Below are 5,993 nucleotides of genomic sequence, written 5' to 3' on the forward strand. Positions count from 1 at the left end.
GGAGATTTCACGTTCACACTTATCAATAATTCAAAATGTTTGTGAAAGTGTTCTGCTAGTTAGTTAGAGGCCTGGTTTACTGATACAGCCAGTCGTGTAATTTTAAAACCTAACATTACAGGAGGAGAATATATCTTTGTATTATGCTGTTGAACCGTTAGATCCACCGGGCTGAAACTCTCCCTTTTACTTCTAAATCCTCCAGAAAAAGTAGATCTACAGGCTTGTTAACCTGTTTTAAAGCCACATAATGACGTGCAAAATCCTGGATTAAATCCTTAAAACCTTTTGTTTTTCAAATTCTTGCTTTCTGCAACTACAGTGCTATTAAGATTAGCATCTGGTTAGTTTAGCTTAGCATTAAGACTGGAACCTCACAGTGACAACAAGACTGCAGGAGTCTTAGGGTTACTTAGCATTAGAGGTGCTGGAGGGCGGACGTCTGCCATCTTTAGACAGAGGCTAGCTGTTTCCCCCTGTTTCCTGTCTTTATGCTAAGCTAAGCTAAGCTAACTGGCTGCTGGTGGTGGCGAATATTTACCAAACAGACATGAGAGTGACATCAATCCTCTCATTTAAAGCCCCATATTTTACACTTTCCCTGTATTTTAATTGAAGTGTGGATCCATAAGAAGATATATTTGTGGTTTTAAGAACCAAAAAACCATCTCCGTGTAGTTTTACATCTGCTCTCTCGGGTTTCTCTCTTGAGATCTAGTAACAACAGGTCAGTGAGCCAATCAGAAGAGAGGAGGCTCTAAACTGCTTTGATACTTTTCACAGTATTAATATAGAAGCTAGACCTGCTTTATAATCAAAGAACACATGGAAATCTGCCTTCAGTTCTTGACAAGGAAACAAAATAAGTGTATTTCCCAAAATATCAAACTGTTTCTTTAAACTTTTGCTGAGGGTCTAATGTTACCAAAGTCTGTCAACTCTGCTGTGTTTATTAGCAGTGACTTTAGTCATTATATTTTCACTTGAATGCTTAACTTACTAAGATGTTCACAGCTGGCAAACGTCGAGTAGAAGTAAACACGTTTTCACCTCTTTTTCCACCCCTGCAAATCTGTCCTGTCACACAAACACGCACACACACAAACACGGGAGAGAAAAAAAAAATGGTGGCTGGCGGCCCAGTCACACCTGCCATGCCTGACATCTTTCCATTAAACTCAGCACTTGCAGGAGGAGAGAGGAGAGATACTATGGAAGAGATACGGAGGGAGGGAGGCGGCGGGATGGTGAGCGGAGGAACAGCTGAGGCTGAAAACAAAAGATGAAATCGGATTGGAGGAATAAACAAGAGTGATGCTGCGGAATCGTAAGAAAATTGGGAGGCTGAGGATAGAAGATTGAAACAAAGACAGAAAAGAGATAGACAGAGGGAGACGTGCAGGCAGCAGAGAGGCTGATACAGCACACAAACAATATATGAACTGTTTGCAGAATTGCTAATATTTGACATTCCCGTCAATAAAGCTCCTTTGAATAACATAACACAGAGCAGAGCTGACACTCTGAATAAAACATGAAGACAGATGAAGATAATCTCTGAAAACCTGTAAATGCTCGATGCTTTTGGAAGTGTTGTTTTCAGCTTTCACGCCAAAAAAAAAAAAAAAACCCAACTGACATTTCTCCAGGTGCTACAGTACATATCAAACCAGGCAAAGCATTTCCTTATTTAAAACAGTTTATTTTCTCAACATATTCCATATAGATTTTATCAGTATGACGCCAAATCACCAGATGTAGACACTATTTACGATTACAAAACTGACTATGTGTGATCATTCGGCCCCTGTGGTGAGTTTGGACACAAAGTTTTTGAGGATTTATTAGACTGTTGGATGCTGAGACGACTTCGAAGGTAGTGAGATGCCATATTTGTAAGATTTTAGTTGTGAATATGCCGACACATTCTTTTTAAATTTGACCACTATGATAATTTAACCTTGATATTTTATTCTCTATATTTCTTTATAGACAATAAGACTGGCTCTGTGCATGGGGGGCATTGTCATGTTGAAAGTGGAAGGGCCTCCGTGAACCACGAATGCGGCGAGACGGTCTGACCCACGCAGGACTTTCTTCCGTCACCAACTGTTCCCACGCCCTGACCATTGCGTCACAAAGCGCGGCTCCTGTTGCCTAGCAAAACTTAACTTTTTTTTTTCCCCATAAAAGTCTTGAGGTTTAAAGGCCCTTGGTTCTGACAGTTGTAACATTGAGCTGAAACCCATTACCTGCATTGAAAAGTGTAATCCTCAGGCTCTCTCTCTCTCAGCGTTGTTTGCTGCCAGATTATTTGCATTATCGGCACACAATGAATCTTGGGATAGGTTGGGCCACGAAGGATCCACCCGATGAGCCCTCCTTGCCCAGGGTGTGAAGGATGCATTTAAAGGAGCCTTCGAAATGGGACAGCCTTGTCGCTCTGCTGTGACGCAGTCGGCCTTCAAATGCAGCCTCCGAAAGGTGCAGCTACAAAATTGGGACACATCTAAAAAAAGAAAAAAAGTTGGAAAATAACTGTTGTCTATAAAATCTTTGTTTGCTGCAGCCATATTTCCCTTCAGTGGAGCTGAGAGGCTCAACCCAAACTATGAAAAACAGCTAGCGTCCAGCGGGTGGAACAGTGGCTGGTAAAAGATGAAGCTTTATGATTTCTACGCTGTAATATTGGCTGATGAATGACAGCGGTGTTTGCGCCCACATGGTTTAGCAGACAAATGGACCAATCCGACGATCCATCAAGAAACTGTTGAATAACAACAACTAATTCACAAAAATAAATCAGTCCATTGAGTCCCTCGCCGTAATGGGAAACTTCAGGGTTAGCAGCATTCACAGATTTTTTTTTTCTTCCTGGTTCCAGACTAAAATCTACCTGCCTCTTGCTCCCTCCGTCACCTCCTCCATCATTTTACTCTTCCCGGGCATCCATTTCTGCCCAGCTGTCCTTTACAAGCCCCTGTCGATTTAATGTGATGGACAGAGGGGAAGCGAGGGAGCGCTCCTCTGACAGCTGTAACACTCTGCCTCCAATTGACCTGGTCCTCTGCTACCACACTCAGTCCTGTTTATGGACAGCTGAGGTCATAAATTTATTGTACGAGGGACACAGACAAACACAGGGGAGGAGGTTGAAGGAATATAATTTTTACATACTCGGACAAGACAGGCTCGCCTGCTTGTACAAATGCATATGCAAGACGTATGTGCACACTGTATATCAAAGGGTCCTCAAGTCGTTAAAGGTGCGGGGTGGAAGCACCTTTTGCTAGATTAATATCCATAAATCATTCCCAGGTCCATTATTAGATGTTACTGTAGTTGCTGTAAAGATACTAAACCAGTGCTGGCAACACTTTTCAGCCTCCATCAGCTGTTACCCCCCTTTTTTAACATTATGTCTGATTTTGCTGAAAATCTGCAGCTTGCAAGTTTTTGGCTCCTTTTCAGTTAATATCCTGTGAACTCAGAGAAAAAACAAAGAGACAAACAGAACTGAAAGCACAACCTTCTTGTTTATCCAGAAGGTGATAACAGCCAATATGATTCATTTCAGGAAGCTCCTGTCCATGTAAGCAGATGAAAGAAGTAAAGTAAATGAAATACAGAAAAATATCAGTTATCACAAATAAACAAAACAAGTTATCTAGGGAAATAATTCAATTATGTCGTGATCACAAGAAAATGGTTTGTTTGTTGAGATAATGAATTAATCAACTTGTGATGTCAGAATTTGAAAACTTGGACATTAATTGATTATTCAAAGGTGTTTGCTCATTATCCAGAAATTTAACTGAACAAGCCGATAACTCTGGTCGTACATGTAAGTCTGTCACCATGGTAACTGTCTGTCGTTGGGTCGTTTTGGCCTTTTTTTTGTTTTCTCCATTTGACTGTTTTTGTATCGTCTAGAAGACGACTTCTTATTTGCCAAAAAGTCAGTGTTCTGTGAGAGCGGATTGAAAATTGGTGCACATATGGGTTCCCGGCTCATTAGTGGGAGTTGTTAACAGTGTTAAAACTGAACTAATCGCATTGCAACGCATGCACAAATTGAATTGACATTCACGTGTTATCAACTAATCAGATCAATTAAAAACTGTTCCAGTGAGGCGCTACAGTAAGATTCTTTCATACAAGGGCTGAAAAGGTCATAAAAACACAGAGAACAAACTTGATACCTCCAGTAATGAACTTTGTCAGAGCTAGAGTTGCATGTTGTGACTTGATACGTCAATCAGCCAGAAACGCATCCGTCAAATGGCCAATGAGACAAAGTTAGCAAACAGTCTGGGGAGGAAGTGCCACATTTAGCGGGTGATAAGATATTTTTCTCATGAGTTGGTGAAAAGCACAAAACTAAAAAACTAAAAAGGTGAGTGAATATTTAACTTACATTTCATCTGGTCCCCAGAAACGCAGAAGCTCAGGAGGCAGAACGGGTCGTCCACTAATCGAAGATCAGTGGTTCAGTTCCCGCCTCCTCCGGGTCCACATATTGAGCTGTCCTAGGGCCAGATACTGAACCCCGGTGATGTGCCATCAGTGTGTGTGTGTGTGTGTGTGTGTTAGAGAAGCTGTATGAATGACTATGACCTGCAGTGTAAAGCTAACTGTTAAGCCCTTTAAGTGGTCATTAAGACGAGAAGTGCTATGTAAATACAGGCCATTTACCATGGAAAAGGCTCACAGCAACAAGCCACACACGGATAGTTGGTGGTAGCATCCGTACACCCTGATATCATGGATCTGAAATGTCCCATGTGAGACATCGTCAGGCTCCAAAAAGGCTGCTAAAAGTTATGAAACTCCACCAGGGGGTAACATTAAAGAAATGAATAAGACATTAAGAAAAAAAATGTACCCATGTATGAGTGAGCAAATAAATGAAAAAATGTGGAAAAAAACCCAATGACTTATTTTATTATGAAATGGGTTTTTGCACAGAGATTCATGTTCCTCAGAAAATGACTCCCACTGACTGTGGTGATCTCCTCACTTTCCCTGTACTGGGCGGTACAGCAGGTGAAATATTTCCACCAGATGGGTTGGCACAAACTTGCGTACACATATTCATGGTGCCAAGAGGATGTATCCTAATGACTGTGGGGATCCCCTGATTCTTCCTCTGGCGCCACCATGAGGTTGACATGTTTGGTTAAGATCGAAATGTCAAAAAAAAGTATTAGACGGACCGCCTTTGGTGATCTCTCCATCCTCAGTTCAAAATTGTATCCATTGCTAATAAGTAACATTTCAGATCCATGATATCAGAGGTATATGGATGCTACCACCAACTATCCATGTGTCGCCGTTAGCATGCTGGTGGTCATGGTTACGGTTGTGCAAAGCACTTCAAATGTCGATGTTCCTCACAGCATGTGCGAAGCTGCCATTCTCTGAACCAGAAATACCTTGAAAGTACGAACATAAACATATTTTATTCTGTAACCACGGCATCAACTTGATCCTGCATTTGCTGTAAACCTTCGGCCTTCACTCAAACGCTCGTGTCATCGACTTGGTATTCTCGTACGAGCCACGTACACAGCCGGCTCCTGCAGACTCTCAACCACTTTCCATCCACTTCACACAAGGTCGGCCCCAGACGTATTCAGCGGCATATCTGTATTCATCACGTCTCCATTCGACAGCAAACAAGCGACCCGCGGGCCGCCGGCAGCACAGTGTCATCTCTCTGCAGGTACAGCGCACATGAACTCTGCCTCCTATTCCTACGCCAGCGTTTGGTTCTCGGCATCTTGTTGTGAAATTTGTATTCTCGTTCTGACCCTGATCTGTCCGCCGTGATGAGAAATTTGAGCTTTTATTTTCTTTTTTATAAATGGACATTGCGTGGAGATGGTTTCAGGCATGTCAGTCTTGACCTTCGTCATTCTCTTAGCGGTTTGTTGTTGTTTTTTTGTTTTATTTTTTCCAATAAAAGGTATAAAGAAATGAGCGAACTGGGA

The sequence above is a fragment of the Seriola lalandi genome, unplaced genomic scaffold (assembly GCF_002814215.2).
Source record: "Seriola lalandi dorsalis isolate HSWRI2012SDOR001 ecotype SW California unplaced genomic scaffold, Sedor1 jcf7180002054421, whole genome shotgun sequence".
Lineage (NCBI taxonomy): Eukaryota > Metazoa > Chordata > Actinopteri > Carangiformes > Carangidae > Seriola > Seriola lalandi.